This window comes from Eretmochelys imbricata, chromosome 9 (genome assembly GCF_965152235.1).
Source record: "Eretmochelys imbricata isolate rEreImb1 chromosome 9, rEreImb1.hap1, whole genome shotgun sequence".
NCBI classification, from domain to species: Eukaryota; Metazoa; Chordata; order Testudines; family Cheloniidae; genus Eretmochelys; species Eretmochelys imbricata.
In genome coordinates, this window is record NC_135580.1 from 37,466,844 (window position 1) to 37,485,978 (window position 19,135).

General features: G+C 40.8%; 1 protein-coding gene across 1 annotated transcript in view; it reads right to left on the reverse strand.

The window, feature by feature from the left end:
• Positions 1-19,135, reverse strand: part of SGPP2 (sphingosine-1-phosphate phosphatase 2) — an 80,849-nt gene that overhangs the window by 21,098 nt on the left and 40,616 nt on the right. The window lies entirely within an intron of this gene.

A 19,135-nucleotide genomic window follows, 5' to 3' on the forward strand; every position in this document is an offset into this window, starting at 1 on the left:
ACAGGGACATGACAAATCATTAAGAATCAACTAACTGCAGCTGACTTTCTAGATCTGCATCATGAGTTTGTCGTCATGTCAAAAGGTGGTCAGCCTCCAAACCTACATTCTCTTGTGTGAGTTTGCAGCAAGGTCAGTGAGGGGAACCCAACCTGTGTGAGAGGAATACTTGAGAACTTCCCCTGGGGCCCAGAATTTCTGTTGGCGGGCCTGCTTGACAATGAGCAGCAACAACAAAAGGATAGTAACAGCAAGTCATGCGTCACCTCCAGCAGTCCCAGCCCCTTCATCTGAAACAGCCACATGATCAGCGTCAAGAACAGAATGAAACTCCACAGCAATTTGCATTTTTAAATAGTGATACAAAGAGTAAATCAGCCAGGATTTGAAATTTGCTTTGTTGTAGTCACATTAAGGTACTCTCCTCATCTATATCTGCGGACTTTCTTATCTGTGGATGTCCCATTCCTCCACCATTTGTTGGATCTCCCAACTATGGAGTGACCTAGTGGTCTACTCAACCCTTATGTGATATGGTGAGACCCCAGGAAATGGTCTGCAGAATCACGCTGTTAGGCTTTTCAGATGGTGGTTTAAACACTGGCCTAATTCTGTCCCATTTGAAATCAATCGAACTCCCATTCACTTCAATGGAAGCAGAGTAGGACAATGATTAGCACTCTTGAAATTCCCTACCCTTAGAATTAAGCAGTGCTCTAGGCTTTCCATTAATGCCATTCCACACAAACAAACCTTGGCACTCACAAGATCCTCTGCTATTTTAAGAATTGCTACTTTAAAAAAAAAAGCCTAGTACTAGTTCTAACTAGTAACTGTGAGGTCTGTTGCAAAATACTCCCTATCTTTCAAAAATTAGTAATCAAAACTAGTTCAAACACGGATAACGTAACCCACAATATACTATTTACTTTGACAGCTCTTGTTTTAATTCACAGGGCCTCAGTGCAATAGAAATGGTATTTTGTCTTCTGTAGAGATTATAAAGCCCCTGGAACTCCCTTTATTACATTGCTGCTAAAATGGGAGACATCACTGTATTTGCTTGTGAATTGCTGAGTTTGGGTTGTCAAGGCTTAACTCTGTTTTTATAAATGTATGTTACTCAAAAAGGCACTTATTTTGAATTTCTGTATAACACCCAATATATTTTCTAGACTGTATTAAATATGCATTTTTTGGGAAAATCCTGCCTTGAGATAACCTCACCCCACCCCCACCTTGATCTAATGGAGTAGGTACATTGTGTGGGAAGATAGGATGGACCCTTTGTGCATTGCAAGAAAGGAGGCCTGGAGAAGGCTGAGGGATCCATTACTATGCAGAAGCACTGGTCAGTGCCACATTTTAAAGGGGGAAATGTAGTGGCTGAGAGAGCCATTGCAGCACCTTAATTTGCAGGAGCAGCTCTGTAGCATTTCCATAGCTTGAAAGGCAGAGGGTTCCTCCCATCCATGGGTGCCAGAGTTCTCCATTGTGCAGCTGGCTGCTTGACCTTTTATCCGGGACTAGTTTTACCACTTCTTATAAAGACAATAATGAGTGCATGTCTTTCCATCAATACTTACTTGTAAATTTTTTTGTGTTTTCAGCATGTATATCAGTGTTGATTATCATTTCAGTCCTGCTTTATATAACCAAAAAAGGGTTTTCATGTATCTTAAGTTCATACTCAACTAAATGATCCTGCATTTTAAATAGTTCTCTCTCATATGTCACCATATCAATCATTGCCTTTAACTGTTCTTCCTCTGCAGGATGCATGCAAATTGTATCGACACACAAGATATCCGTTAAATACCTCAATGAGTGGGAAGTGCTTTTGAGATCTACTACTTTTAAAAAGAAGCTATATAAGAGCTAGGTATTATTATATACACACTCCTACACACATATACAAAGTGTGTGTGCGTGTGTATACACACACGCATATGATATATGGTGTGGGAAGAGATAGGGAGTCTAAGCTCTCATCCCTCATATTGTTACGGTGGTTCCATAGAATCATCACAAAAGTCCCACTTGAGTAACTATTGAAGGGAAAAAGTCTGAGAATACAATAGAGAAAATAATTCATCTAGACAGTGGCTTGGTACCTTAATATAATAAGTGGCACTATTTTTGCTGCAGTTTCTTCTGTGAGAATATGTAATTTCCCATTTTACAATATTTGCACAGTAGTGCCAGGTTTCTGAAGTTGGTTGTTACATTTGCGAACTCTGGGGTGACTACATCTAATCCTAATCATTCTGTTGTGCAGGACATTATCCTGATATAAAAACAGCAACCTACTTCTAATTGAGGTCTCCAAAAAAATCTACTGTGAGAGCTTCGGTATGTGAGCTAGAAAGGTCCATTGTTCCTCAGATGTCTGAAGACTTGGCAGAGCACTTTGATCTATTTTTATACTCTGAAATATTCTTTTGCTGTCTAACAAAGAAGCCAGAATGCATCCATTATATTTTATTTATTTTCAGCTTTCTATTTTGAGTTCTTATTATCTGAACTATTGATCCATTAATGAAAGTCAAGAGAATATCTGTGGGGTCAATGACATTGGTGAATTTTTCCTTGAGGCTTCTACTTACTCTGACTGCCTGACTTTGAACCTGTGGGTTTGCCTTTCTTTCTAAAGCATTTGTGTAGACTGGCACCAGAAATCCTGCATATCCACTCTCTTTCCTAGATTAACACACTGCTATTAGCAATCAGGCTGCTTTTGTTTTAACCTGGCTGTTGTACCTGGACAGAAGTGACTTTAGAGCATCAAACACATTGGAGAGTGAAAATGTAAGGACTGGTGTCATTTGCAAGTGATATTTGCTACAAGTAAGCTGGTTAAGAGAAGGAAAGGTAGAAAGACAAAACCTGTGAAAGCAGTCTTTATTTTTCAGATTTATAAAATGGATGTCTGACTCTAGGTGCACGAACAGAGATTAAAACAAAAATCTAGGATGCATTGCTTTACAGATCACCCTATCTAGCCTCCTCTGGCAAAAGCCTGAGTGAGTAGATGAAGACTGTAACCCATACATTTAACTGCTTGATTCATTGAGAGGGAGATCTGAAATTGTGAAGAGACTAAGGGAGTATATTCTTTCAGGGGTATATCTGATTCCTTGTGCCAAGCCCAAGAACGAGGAGGGGTTGGCCTAAGGAGAAAGCCTAAGGTTGTAGACCTGTTCTGTTTTGTGGGTACACAGCTATTAGTCTCTGCACTGGCTACCGCCTACCTCCCCAATCATCCGCCTTTCCGTCAGTTTACCCCCTACAGATCTCTAAAGAAACAAGCAAGGTGTCCTCGTGGACATGTTATCCATGATGCCTACATAAACCCTGGCATTCTCAGCCCCACCCCAGAGCCCACACCCCCAGCCAGAGCCCTCACCCCCTCTAACACCCCAGCCCCCTGAGCCAGCCTGGTGAAAATGAGCAAGTGATGATGGGGAGAACAAACAACGTGGGGGGAGGCCCTTGGAGAAGGGGCGGGGCATGGGTGGGGCTGCAGAGGAGGGGTGAGGCAAGGGACGGGGCAAGAGTGTTCAGTTTTGTGTGAGTAGAAAGCTGGCAACCCTACTTGGCATGAGGGTTTCCTGGTACAGCGATTTCCACAGACTGGCTACTGGATAAAGTAGTGCTTTCTTTTACATCAGTTCTAAATGAAATGCTTATTATTTTCATCAGCGTGCCACAGTCGCCTCCAGAAAGTTAATTATAATTCACTATTCCCCCTTATTGATCGTACCAATTTTACACACAACTCCCACTTATTACTTCATTCCTCTCTCCCCATCTCACCTCTTCCTTGTTGCCCAAAGCTTTACCTCCTTTTTAAAGGATGATCAGAAACCAACGGTATTACTGAAACAAGGAGCCGCCTCAGACAACTGTGTACTGGTGTGCCATTTCCTCTAGCTGTTTTTAAACACGTGCCCTGTTACCTGCTTTTTACATGGGCGATTTGCAACAAAGAAACAGAGTGCCCGGCCGTTGCTACAACTGCTGAGACTGCTGGAGCCACGTTTCTGCATCTCACCCTTATTCATGATCCAAGTTAAAATAAAAAGGCCTGGGAAAAAAATCAAAGTAGAAAAGAAGGGAAAGCACCATTAACTCTTCCAGTACCCTAACCTTTGTAATAAGCATGGAGTGATGAAATACGATTATTTCATAAGAGGGCTATTTATCACACATAGTAGTCACCATCTAGAGAGGCAGAGCAGCAACCTTTCCATGACCTTTTCGCAAAGAATCTTTTACCACGGCTAGCCAAGGGCTTCAGGGCAGTTAACCAGTTCAAACGGTGCAACTATTGCTCACGGTGTCTCTCTAGTTTCCCTATCCCTCTGTGAAAGGGTGAACTGCTTTAGGCATAACATTACAGCTTCTGATGAACAGAAGATAAAAAAAGCAACCACCTTTTTAAGCTACATTCTTTCTTAGATTCCTTTATTTGTGAATCAGAGGTAATAGTTTAAGCAAACACTCTCAAGGGAGTGCAATATATAATCTGCTTCCTGTACACATTTATTATGTGCAGCACAGATAGCGAAGCCTATATAAAAGGTTAGCTGACACTGTCCATTATACAACCCTGTTTTCAGTTGCTTATAACTTTGTTGAACCATTTGGGGCGGAAGTCTTCCTTGCTGGGTGTTTCCCTCAGGTATTTTGGTTTTTGTTTGTTTGAAAAGTTTCAGCTAAAATGGTTCAATTTTTTCTAAGACTAAGTTTAGGACAAAATGTTTTTGCCCGTGGTTGCATGTGGGTTTTGGGTTTTTTTTTTTTTTTAGAAAGTCTCCCAGCTCTTTCATTAAGAAACATTAGCACCTCTGTATTTTGGAGCAGGGACTTGAAATTTGACAGTGAGCTCCACCTCACCTACTCAAGATTTTCCTGCAACTAGACAGTAAAGGTGTGTCAACACCAGATCAGTTGCGTCATTCAGATAAACTGAAATTTTTCGTCTGACGTTTAGCTCATGGTTGGTAAATGTCTTATTCCCCATATTTCCTCATAAAAGCATCAATTTTTTTTTTAATTTTAAGAGGAGTAATTAAAGCTGCAAACTGTGGGCTGCTCATAAAATGGGAGATTTTTGTCTCAGAATACTCTCCCAGATACAGTGTCCATTCAGTACTTGGCCTTGTGGTAGAGCTGGAAACCTTAAATGGACACCCAATGCTGCATTGCAAAGGTAGACCCCCTTTAGTCTTTGAATAAGGCAAAAGTTCCTCTATGGCCCTCCAGCTCTAGTTCAGACAGCCTATTTTTCCTCCAGATAAAGGAGATATGATTCTGTGGACTGATTACTTCCATGCTGGACAGGGCTGTTCTGTCTTCAAGATGCTTTGAGAATTAGCTCCCTAAATAAGATGCATTTTCAATGAACTGGGATTATATATATTCCAAATATGCAGTATAGGAAATATTGCAATAGAGACAATATTGGCACCTAGAGGCCCTGGTTAAGAAAGATGCCCCCACTGTATTGCGTGCTGTACACATGTGTAATTAAAAGTCCTTGTCCCCAAAGCAGCTTACACATTAGGCAAACATGAGAATATAGTGGACAACTCAGAAATTCACATTACTGAAAATGAGTTAATTTGTTAATGCTCAGAGAAAAGTGCCAAGGTTTTCTAAACAGAGCTAAGATTTAACTATATACGAATGCTCCTAGCAAGAGATCTTGACCTTTGCCTAAGAAGTTCCTTGACAGGCTGAATACTGAGGGTCTGATTCTCTTGCTTACACTGGTTTTATTCTGATGTGGCTCCACTGACTTCAGTGATTACACAAATGTAAGTGAGAGGAGATAGAGTTGAAGGTGGGCTGGAAGAAGACCCCATCTACATTCTAACTTAGACCAATGATAGAGTTCAGATGCATTAGATCTTGGGTTTACCAGAAGACCTCAACTCAAAGTAGGTGAGATAACTGGTTTAGATATAAAAATAGTACTTTTTAACAATCTAAAAGAAATTTTTTTTTTTAAATACCCACTCTGAATACCTTTTTATTCCTTAGCTGAGAAAGAAGAAAAAGCAGGAGCTATTTTGTGATTGTGTGAAGGAAAGACAAAAATAGAACCCTTCTGCTAAGGAGACACTTGTAGCTGTTACACCCAAAGAGAAAGTACTGTCCCAGCTGTACATTTCACAGCTGTACATTAGGGTCGAAGCCTAACCCCCTATAGACTATGAAAGCATTAACATTGTCTGCAAAAGGGCCAAGATTTCACCATAATGTCATAAACAAGCAGCCATTACTTTCTGTCCTTGACTTTCCGCAGGGTGTGTGTGGGGAATAGACTTTGGAAGATAAGAAAAAAATACACCTTTGCAATATTGCACTTCTAAATTATGTGTGCAAGGTCGGTCCATGACAAACAAAATAACCAACCCATTTAGAATCGAATATTTTCCCTCAGGTGCTTGGCTGGCTGGTTCTTGCTCATGGTCTGACTGACTGCCGTATGTGGAATTTTCCCTCAGGTTAGATTGGCAGGAATGTTGGGGTTTTTCCCTTTCTTCTCAAGCATATGGGTATGCTTCACTTGCTGGGATTATTTTGGTATATCACTACTAATGCACCTTGGTCCCTCCTATTATCTGCCCATAGCACATAATAGGCTCCTGTAGGCTAGGGTGCCCAGATGTCCTGATTTTATAGGGACAATCCCAATTTTTGGGTCTTTTTCTTATACAGGCTCCTATGACCCCCTGTCCCAATTTTTCACATTTGCTGTCTGGTCACCCTACTGTGGGCAGAGGTGACAGTAAGCCGGTCTGGTCCGGTACAATGCACCGGTAAGAAAGTGCCAACTGTAGCAACAGGGCCGCTGATGAGGTAGGGGGAGGAAGGGGCAACTGCCCCAGGGCCAGGCGATATAAAAGGGCCCCGGGCTCCGGCAGCAATTTAAACGGCCAGAGCTCTGGGTCCTTTAAATCGCTGCCGAAGCCCCAGGTGGCATGGGCTGGACAGTGCTGAAGGGCTGGCTGGGGAATTTTGGCCCCAGCCCTGCCCCTTCTACCCAAGGCCCTGCCCCTTCCAGGGACCCAGAGACACCCCCCCTCCCCCCCGCACCTTGCCCAGGACCCTGGCCACCCTGCGTACCAGTAAGTCATTTAAATTACTTTCACCCTTGCCTGTGGGCTGTAATACTTTGGTCTCATTTCAGTTGTTGGGTTTAGTGTGCACTGTGCAGGTGGTGGCCGCCCGTGATATACAGAAGGTCAAACTAGATGATCTGGTGCTCCCTTCTGGCCTTAAATAAGTGACTCTAATTATTACTACATGTAATAAAGCAGGACAAAAGCCATTGTGAGAAGAGAATAAAAAAGCAGGATACCTTCCTGGTGTACTTTGTACAATTCCAAAGCTATATCTTACTAAATAACCCTCTAATGGAAATTTGGTTCTTTTGAGTTGTGCATTATTCAGTTGTTTCACTTTAAGAACATCCTAGTTGTGAATATGAAAGAGTAACTTATCCAGACAATGTTCTCTAACACAATTTACTCAAAATGAAGAATGTTTTTTAAAAATACAGTCAAACACTAACAAGCCTTGTGTTAAAAATAACTAAGTTTCAGATTTGCATTAGATTTGGATATGCTAGTTTTCTTTACGACACACACAAGCCATTCAAAACAAAAATGCAAGGAAACTACTGAAATCTGTTTAAACTCTGCAAGGAGTTTTAGTCTTTAATATGATTTCCGACCTGTCTGATCCAGCAGCGTTATTAAGCTACCTTGTCTTTGGGACCTCTGCATTTCAAACAAATTCCTCATTTAAACAAACTTTTCTTAAACAAAAACAGAAAAACCCCACCTCTTTTCATAGCCACTCAGATGAGAAATTTAAACAAAGATGAGGAGGGCTGGCCTGTAACTAGGTGGATTTAGTTTGTTTGATCAAAGGGACAGACAGCTGAGACTAGGTTCTATGGAAATGTGCATGTGCAGATTTCTAGTCATCAAGACAGAGAGCCATTTTACAGATTATAGTGGTAATTCCAAAGAACCAAAATTTATTTTCTGTGTGTGTGTGTCGAGGAGGGCAAAAATGGGAAACATCCCTTATTGTTTCACAGTGATTCTAAAAAGGCCAAACTTTTTGTTTGCAACATATCCCCTTGGGATTCTAAATTTAATGTTTAACTAGATCCAAAGTAGAGTCTACTTGGAATCAGGAAAAAATCAAAAGAGGAAAGAGTGGCTCTGGCATGCTACTGTATAGCGAGAGCTTGTGAACGTTCCTATTTTTCTGTTCTTTGTTAATTTTAAGGCAGCATAGATCCAAAGTGAGAACTCACTCAAGTGCTTTGCAAGCAGAAGAATAATCTGGTTCAAGGGAGACTTTTCAGCAGAATTTTTAAAAGGGCTTTCTGTAGAGGATCCCCAAAATCAGACACTCAGACGACAAGCTGAATTTTCATAGGAGGATGTGGACGCTGCTGCTTTTTGAAAAATACTCACAGTAGTAGATACACAAGTTGTCTATCCACTCATGCTTAGCTGGGTGCTCAGACATTGGGCTTTTCACAGCCTCACTGGTATATGATTTCATTTGCAAATGAAATTTAGTCTGAATAAATGTAAAGTGATGCACATTGGAAAAAATAACCCCAACTATACATACAACATGATGGGGGCTAATTTAGCTACAACTAATCAGGAGAAAGATCTTGGAGTCATCGTGGATAGTTCTCTGAAGATGTCCGCGCAGTGTGCAGCAGCAGTCAAAAAAGCAAACGGGATGTTAAGGAATCATTAAAAAAGGGATAGAGAATAAGACGGAGAATATCTTATTGACCTTATATAAATCCATGGTACGCCCACATCTTGAATACTGCACACAGATTCACGGGGGAGGGATAGCTCAGTGGTTTGAGCACTGGCCTGCTACACCCAGGGTTGTGAGTTCAATCCTTGAGGGGGCCATTTAGGGGTCTGGGGCAAAAATTGGGGATTGGTTCTCCTTTGAGCAGGGGGTTGGACTAGATGACCTCCTGAGGTCCCTTCCAACCCTGATATTCTATGATTCTATGTGGTCCCCTCATCTCAAAAAAGATATACTGGCATTAGAAAAGGTTCAGAAAAGGGCAACTAAAACAATTAGGGGTTTGGAACAGGTCCCATATGAGGAGACATTAAAGAGGTTAGGACTTTTCAGCTTGGAAAAGAGGAGACTAAGAGGGGATATGATAGAGGTTTCTAAAATCATGAGTGCTGTGGAGAAAGTGAATAAGGAAAAGTTATTTACTTATTCCCATATAAGACCTAGGGGCCATCAAATGAAATTAATAGGTAGCAGGTTTAAAACCAATAAAAGGAAGTTCTTCTTCACTCAGCGCATGGTCAACCTGTGAAACTCCTTGCCTGAAGAGGTTGTGAAGGTGAGGACTGTAACATGGTTTAAAAGAGAACTGGATAAATTCATGGAGGTTAAGTCCATTAATGGCTAAGGAATGGTGTCCCTAGCCCCTGTTTGTCAGAGGGTGGAGATGGATGGCAGGAGAGAGATCACTAGATCATTACCTGTTAGATTCACTCCATCTGGGGCACCTTGCATTGGCCACGGTTGGTAGACAGGATACTGGGCTGGATGGCCCTTTGGTCTGACCCAGTACGGCCATTCTTATGATATGTTCTCAAGGTACAAGTATTCTCCCCCACGTACCACGGTCTCCCTGTGGTACAAGCTCACCCATTGCTCCTATCGGGTGTCTGCACAATGCTACAACAGTCTCTCCAGCATCAGAATGGATAGAAAAGTGTCAGGGGGGTGTGCGTGTTTAAATGACATTAAGGCTGTGTCTACACTATGAGCCATGGGTGTGAGCTCCCCTGCTTGTGTACACATGCTCGTGCTCATCTTGTAGCCACAGGAGCATGGTCAGTGGCAGCAGAGACAGAGCTTAGCTGTGCTGAGCACAAACCCTCTGAAACCAGTGGGTATGTACTCGACCCAGCTAAATTATGTCTCCACTGCTACTGTCTGTGCTACTGTGGCCATGCTGCTATTTATACTCCTGCTGGCTCGATGAGAGCTAGGGCGAGTACATATATATGAGCAAGACAATCACAAGCAAACTCAGTGTAGACCTGGCATAAAACGATTTCAGCCATTTGCTGTGCTGGAACATGACTGAGACTGAACATGAAGCAGATAAGGGTGGGGGGAGTTTTTGCACACTGATGCCAACATTTTCAAAAGCTTTGGCAGGATCAGAGAGTCACTTAGGAGGCTAAGTAAGAGTTGGATTCCCAAAAGACTTACAAACTAGCGCTTGACCACACTTAAGTTGCCTGAGCACACATACTGTTCAATGGGATTTTCAAAATTACTCCTACATTTTATATACAATAATGAGGCCTAGACACCCCAGTGTAGTGTGCATTTTAAAAAAGCAGGCTATTTTCAGACACTGCCAAACAGATGATGTCAGAAAGAATGAGGAGGAGCAGTACCTGGAAGAGCCCATGAGCAACCTTGGGATTTCCTGAAAATACTGTTTGGGCACCCATTTCTCAGACCACACCTCCACCCTGCCCCAGTGCTCAAGCCACTGGGTTCTTAGATTTGGACATGACCAATACCAGCTTTGAAAATTCCCTGGATTGCCACAAAGCCACTTCCCACACTTTTGAAAACTTCAAATTCTTCCACCTTACAGACCTAGAAATAAACTAGAGGGAAAATTCGGAAATAGGGAAGAGAACAGACAAAAGTCTTACTCTATAGATTATTAGATCGGTCTTTCCTTGGGTCCTCTTGAGAACAAACTGGGGTCTTACAAAGTCTTTAAAATTCAGTGGCAAAAAGTGATGTGCTACATTCATCCCTGGTGTATTTTGACTGGATTCAGTGGAGTTACACCCAACAATGAATCAAGCTCAACTTCAGGAGAAAGGCTATGTAAGTTATTGTAACACTGGTTTTGTATATTATCTGATCTCTCCCTCAAACTGAAAAACGCCAGCAGTTTGCAGCTCTGATGAAATAGTGACTTTTTGTTCCAAGAAACTCTTTCTTCTTTCTTAAAGAAAAACATAGCAGGAGCCTGTTCACCAAAGTCTGAATCTCTAGCAAACAGCTTGTTGCACCTTAACACGCTGGAAATGCAACATCAGGCACCTGTTGTATGAAGACAGATAAAGCATTATTTGCTTTAAGTGTGGGAACTTTCGTTGCACTTTCTACTGTGAACAGATAGTTAATTCCCAGCACTTGCAGAATCATTTCAAAGTAATACAAAGCCGGGGTTGGAAGATACTACTACTTCCATCTATGGATCACTTATTTTGGTCCCCAAGTACTATGGAAATTTAGTAGGTAACCCAAGCTTGGTATTACTTTATTTTCTTAGACTCTTCACTTCTTTGGGGAGCTCAAATTTCAAATATGGGCACCCAGGTGGTGCCCAAATATCTGAACGGGATGCTCAATACTGCCTTTAAGTATGCAAATGACTATTTACATGTGGTGTGAAGCACAGTTTTACACATCTAAATACAGGATTTGGATGTCCTGTCTGGGGACCTACATTTGAAAATTGGGCCCACAGTGTGAAGTGGCAGTGTTCATCAGTAGCAAACGCAGTTGCGTTTATCCGCTTGTGAAAGAGTCTTCCCCTGGAATGCTGAGGACACATTAATACACAATAAAATGTGTTGGCTTGGCAGAATCCAATTTTAATTTTTATAATTTTGCCAGATAATTCTGGTTTGTTTTAGAGGTTTTTTTTAAATGCATCACTTGTACACTTTCACAGTTGTACAAAATTATGGGTTTAAGCATTTTTTCTGATTTGTACCTTTTTCACAGTTGTGGGAAATTAAAGGTGTGTGTGTAAAAATTATTATTTAATGATAGCAGATGGTGAGATTCAAAAAGTTTAAACTTTAACTGTTCAAACACAAATGTCAGCATCACGTGTCAAAATATACAAAGTAAACATCCTTAAATCAAACTACGTTCCCAAGCAGCGTTTTTCTTGCTTTTCCTATCTGTAAATCATCATCAATGGAAATATATATTTTTGTCTGTGTATGGTGAAATTGGCATTTACTGACCAAAACTCTAATCCTTCCAAGCCAAAACATACCACAATGAAATCACAATTGATTAATAAATAAGTTTTCAAAGTGGTGCCCAAGAATCCAACAGCAGTAATGTCAATTGGAACCACGAATACAGTTAAAGTCCAGTTTGTTAATAAATATTTACCCTTAAAGTCAAAACACATCATTTACAAGTCTTGTAAATACCAACAGCTTTCAACTACTGTTCCATTGCAAGGCAACGTGTCATGCAAACGGTCTCATTAATTGAGAGAGAGAATCTTCTCCTACCCACCCACAAACCAGGGACCATGTCCTCTGATAGCATAAATCAGCACAGCCTCACTAACTTAAGCATACAACTTGATTTCATCTGCACTGATCAGGCTGTTATGGTTCGCTAATCATGGTAGCTATCTCAGTTGTTCAAGAATTGAATTGAGAGAGCTTCTTAATGTAGGCAAGGTCATAGTGGGATATTTTTTACTAATTTCACACGACTTGTACAAAATTCCCCAGATAAAAGCTCTGTAAAACTAGAAGTAAGATTGAATACTTATCTCTAACTTAAAGGTAAAACATTACAGGGATGGTTTAATTATTGCAAGCCCAAGCTTTACACACCCAAGCAATTCAGAGTTAACGTTAAAGCTAAAAGGAACATAAACAAGTTAAGTATGGAAATGCACAGTTAAGGCACCCGAACTTTTATTCTGTTTTCCACCTTCCTCCTCCCCTCTACCACTTTCTTTGGCACCCCAACATTCTCCTATCCCCACGTTCCATGATGCACACGCTGATTCCCCTCTCTCTCTCTTTCCTGTCCTGTATTCCTCTGTAGTTCTGGTGCAACAGGTGCTTTTTAAAAAGAAACATTTAGGATTAATGGTTACTTTTTGCTTTCAGTTATGAAGACTGACAAAAAAGCTTTTTCAACGAGTGCTCATAAATATTCTACAGAGAACTTCACACAGACTTGTCTTCACTCCCACTGAGAGCAATAGGAGACAGTAGCAGACTGAAAGAGGGCAATTCTGAATGAAATTCTTGCAAGAAACGAACATTAATCTTAATTCCCCTCTTCATCCCCCACTCACCCCTCTGAAATGTAGCCTATGCACAAGAGTTTAGTATACTGATCTGTATTGCTAGTCATGTTGCTTAATGCACTGCTTGAAAGTGCTCAGATACTAGTGATGAGGGCAGTATAAGAACCTACATACAGTAGAGATTCGGTTTGGCCAAGGGTTCAGAATCTGGGTTTGAAGTCAAACCGGGACTAATGGCTCAAGGGTCACATCTCTAAAATCTCATTAACTATTTAAACATTATTTGAGACCCAAATTGCAGAAATACCTTGCAAGAAATACTCATCTTATGATATCTACATTGTTTTGGCCCACATCCAAATCAGATATAAAAAACAAGACCACCTGGTTTCAGGCATGTTCAGATGAGGGTTTTGAATCCAAACCCTCCTACATTTACCTAGGGATATAGTGGGTTTTTCCATCACTTGAACTCTAAATCAAGACTGGATAGCTTTCTAAGAGATGTATGCTCAAGTTCAAATAGAATTTATGGGCTTGATGCAGAAATTCTGGGCGAGGTTCTATGGCTTGTGTTTTGCAGGAGGCCAGACTAAACAATCACAGTGGTGCATCCTGACCTTGGAAGAAAATCTATTTTTTTCTATTAAATTAAATCTATTAAACTAAAGATTTTATCAGGAATTCAGATCTGAAGTATCAATCACAACCTCTTATTCTATGAAAAATAAGTTTGTTTTTAATGTGATTTTTGTGGATATTTGTGTTCCAATTTGACATTAATGGTCTTTATTTAATTATCAGTTTATATAAATATGACGCAGGATTTTCATTTTTGGCAAGTCTGGTCCCAGTCTGCACTCCCAAGCCCCCCAGTTTCACACTGAACTGTGCCCCTTCTGAAACCTGATTCCATTTCTTCAGTTCTACTCATCAGAATACATACTGTATACTGATCAGGAAGGCCAGCTTGTTCCTCAAATGCCAGCTCTTCAGTAAATACCAGCTTATCTCTGTGACACAAAGGCAACCTCAAACACTCCCCTGGCAAAGTCCACATTGCTCACATATTCTGTGTACTGCCATAGGTGTCAACATACTACAGGGTCAGAAAGCGAATGCAGTACGCGCATACACACATATATATGCATTGTGTACGTTATTATACACCCACACAGGTGCGCACACAACACAACAATAAAAAGTACTGGGGTAACTGTTAATCTTCCTTTGTTTTTTGTTTTGTTTAAATGTAATCTTAAGCATATTGAATGACAAGCAGGAGGGGAAAAGTGTAACAAAGTAGTTTCTTGATCTGTCTCTGAATATGTACCAATATGCAGTATTCGGTTGAGATAAATCAGCTGAGATAAAATAACTGTCCCAAACTTTCCCCTTATGAACTCAAACCTGTTGTGAGACTCAAAGACGTTCAAGCAGGTTTGTTTGACATGTCTGCTTCAGCCAGGAATTTAATCTCATGACAAATGCTGTTCAGATTTCCAGCCCAAACTGTGCGGATTCAAGAGAATTTGGATGAATCAGAGAAGGATTTTCAGGTTCTTAGAGCTTAAGGATGGGAGTCAAGACACCTGGATTGTTTTCACAGCTCTTCCAGCCTCTTGCTAGGTAACTTTGAGCAAATAATTATCCCCATTTTAAAGAGAGAGGTAACACCTATGTATCTGATAGGATGCTGGTGATTAATGTTTGTCAAGTCTTTTGAGATCCTCTGGTGGGTGGTATTATAGCAGTGCAATGTATTGGTTTACCCTCCTAATGAATGATGGATTATTCAGATGGATGGGTGTTCAGCACAGTATCTAAACCTTACTGTCCTAGAGCATATTTCAGAATTCTTATTTTTTCCCACAGCCACCATCAGCCTGATTGTTAACTGACTGACTGAAAGAAGAGAATTTATATGGCTGCCCAGTAACAATTGGTGGAGCTGCCAGGAAGATTTTATCCCTCACTGGCATTCAACTATAATAAGTACTGTATGCTGTGATCGAGGATGACTTGTGATTAAAGCTGGTCAAAAAAAATAGGATGTGTCAGGAAACGTTCCAAATATGTCAGTCACTGTTGTTCTGCAGGTCTCAAAAAGGGACAATTTTTCATTTATTCAAAATTTTTCATGACAATTGTTGTTGAACATTTTTAGTTTAAAAAAATGTGTGTGTGTTCTTTCCTTCTTCCTTTATTGTCGCCGAAAAAGGGAGGGAAAAGAAAAAAGAAAACCTGAGGCCCAATTTTTTGTTTTTCCAATTTTGTTGAAAAAAAAGGAAATCTCTTTAAAAATTTAACTTCTTTACAAAAAGATTCTATTTTTTATAAAAGGCTGTTTTTGATCACATAATATTCAGTTGTAAAATGTCAATCAGCTCCACTCTTGTGTAAAATGCAAGCTGTGTGGTTTCATCAACAGGGAGGCACTACTTACAAAAGAAACTGATGATGGTTTTGCAAGAACTTGACACTGTAGAGGCCAATAACACTACTGTTGCACTCTTCATTGGAAATCATGTACAATCTAATTAACTGAGACCTGGAACCGTCCAAGGGCAAAACTGAAAAACGATTTAGAGAAGCTACAGATCATTTCAATTTCTTAGCTAATGACTGATCCTCAATGTAACAAGCATAGGTTGGGCATAGAAGAGAAGATGAACGGATGGAACACAATTCTCAGGGCCTTCCATCTCCTCTCGCATTCAGAATTGAAGATGCCAACTTCTGCCCCATGACTGTATTTGGGAAGGAGGTTTCACCACAGATTGTTGCATCAAAATAGTGGGAAGTTTTGACAGTAAAATCATGAAAGACAAGACAATGGGATTTGAAACCGTCAGTTTTTAAAAGATCTGCACTCCTGCCAGTCAGCTCAACACCAATCGAGTCTGTTTGCTGCTCAGTCAGAATGGTTTGGTTAAAACTTTATAACAGGCCAAGTGCTGATGGGGATAGTAAGTAGGTAAAAATGTACTATTATCCAAGAGCAGATAGAAAAGACTGATAATCCTAACTAGTTAATAGGGCTGGAGTCTCAATTAGCATGTCTGTGTTTTACTTACAGAATTGAAAGTGTTTCATTTTGGCAACATATGCATTGTTTTTGTGGAACAAACAGGTGGACAAAGTGAATCACGTAGTATGTGTATTCTGCATTTCATTTAATAAAACATTCCTGTGCTTTTTTTCCCCTACAACCAGAAATTTTTTTTCTTTGGTCCAATTGGGAAAAAAAGTAACAACCCTTGTATATCCCATTCCTCTAGACTACTGTATGCTACAGGAACAAGGACCCCTAGGACAGGTTATAAAGGCCATGGGTAGTGCAGTGAATGCTGTTTATTGTTCAAAGGCTGTATGGCTTCACAACAAACCATCCAGTTGCATTTGCCAAATGGAATATATAATAATGCTTAGTATTCATAGTCTTCAACTAAATATAATGAAAATGTTTAAAAATAAAAACCTGTGAAAATCCATATTTTAAGTGTAAGCTTCCTTTTTCCTTTCATTGCCAAAGCCACAATGTATCACTTAGAAGTCAGAAACAAGCAATAACGGTAGCCCGTACAACCTAGTATTCTGACCTTGAATTATCTCTTGAATTCCACAGGGCTAGACCTGGTCACTACTTGGATAGGACCTGGTTTTCCTTAAAAGTGTCCCATGAGGAGATGTTAGCAGTTCAGTAGGAATCACTCTTCCCTCTGAATATCAAACCAGTGCCTATGTGTGGAATTAGAAAGTATTGTGATGCTGGAAGTGTCATCTTCCAAGGGGAGCAGTGGGGACAAAAAAAAACTTAACTGGCTTCAAGACTGAGCTTGATAAATTTATGGAGGGGATGGTAAGACAGGACTGTCTACCACTGCATGTGGCCCACTGGCAACTTCCAGGAGCAAAAATCTCCAACTGCCAGAGATGGGCCACTAGATGGGGAAGGCTCTGGGTTACTACAACGTGCAGGAGGTCAGACTAGATGATCATGATGGTCCCTTCTGACCTTAAAGGCTGAGTCTATCTTTTGACTGAGATGTAAAAAAGAGGCACTAATTACTTATTACAAGATTCTATGGCATTTTTCCAAAAAGAGTGGGAGTATTCCTGACCAGAGCCCAACTCTAATTATATGCTGTCCACCTACTCCTAGTTCCAGTTGAAGAATTTATTGTCTATAATTATAAGCAAAGAATGGCTGTTATCTTCCACTCCCGAAATGGTTGGATTTTAGTGGAAGACATACATAAGGCATATTACTTCCGAAGATATTTTATGGTGCCTTTCATTCAAAAAATATCAGACAGCCATGATAAAGACATGGAGAATTCCCATCAGAAAGGGCTTAAATTATATCAGTAGTTCCCAAACTTTTCAGGGTTGCATCCTCCTTACTCCTGTCCACACACCCATCAGCCAAGGCCAGGAGCAGGGCCGCAGCTCCTGGGGGGTGGAGTGGGGAAACATGGATAGGGTAAGGGGGCCGAGGCTGGGGGCAGGTTTGGGGCCAGGAGCAGTCTGCAGCTGGGGGCCAAGGCTGCAGCCAGGGCCAGGCGCATGGCTGGGACCCCGGCTGGGGGCGGGGACAAAGCAGAGCTGGGAGCAGAACGAGGCTGGGTGATGCTCCCTCTCTGCCCCCTGTGGGGGCTGGCCTGAGCCCTGCTGCACCATCCCCCCCTCCCTGAATGTCCTTCCGTGTCCTTTTAGGGGGGTGCCCCCTAAAGTTTGGTGACCACTGCTATACATCACAGACAAGTTTTCACTGACACTAAATTTCTCCCAGGCTAGTCTGGATGAGTGGCCGGATCCACTAATCCGTCTGTAGAAGACACTACAGAAAATAGCTGGATAAAAAAAAAAAAACCTCACCTGCAATTAACCAAACCATTCACAATGGTGAAATGTGAATTTCAGACCTGGTTCAGCGTCACACCCAATCTAGATAATACATTTCTCTAAAGCTACTAACCAAATTCTTAAATGCTCCACTTTCGTGTTTAAAATGAAAAGATGTCCCTCCCTCCACCCTGATCAGATTACTGCTGTACAAATAGGATTGTAGTATTACAAAGAAAGAATTAATATCAACAAAACTGCAGTTATTAATGGGTAACCAGGCACGTTGTTATTCTTGTATTAACTCTTGTTAGCACTAGCCTGCAACTGTACCACTGTGTTTTGTGTTTTTCAAACATCTTCAAAAGTTATCAGACTGAAAATGGAATTAAAGCCTGCTCATTTGGGGGTATGATCTTATACGGACCCTGCACCACTGGTCACTTAACTCTTTACCACCGACTTCAATGGACACAGAATCAGAGCCCTTATTCTTTGTCTGAAATGAGATTATGGATATTTCTTTATTCAAATCCAGGCTCTGGATTCCCATTTTTCATGCCTACACACTGGATTCTGCTAGCATGAGGAGTTGGATATGAAAAAGGTTAAGTGAAAGAGATAAGGGTAACAGAGAGAAAATACTGCTGTATAAACTGGAAGGTTCTTAGACAAATCTGTCATACTGAAAAAGGAATGTTTTCTAGCTAGTCCTGCTGGAGAGCCTGTAAAAAGGAAGCAAACTGGTTATTGAATGGGGGGAAAATAAACATTCAAAATGTAATACCTTTAATAACTGGGTGTTGAAACCTTCAAGATGGTGATATTTCTCCCCCATAATGATATCTACCTCTCTCAAACTTCCCACTACCGTTGCTTCATAAACCTATTGTAATGACTTATTCTGTTTTACATACCATGGTATTTAACCACCTACATGACACATGTAGTGTCAATTAGAAACAATACGTTTCTTGGAATTTTTTCTTCATCTGGCTCTCTTGAGAGAACTGTCACCAGGGTCTGCTTGCTCCAGCAGAGGTCACAACTACACAGCTCTGCTCTCTATGTGCACTCAGTCATATCTGATCTACTGTAGTGACTAAAACATGTTAAAATAGGTATGAACTGGAATCCTTCCCCTCC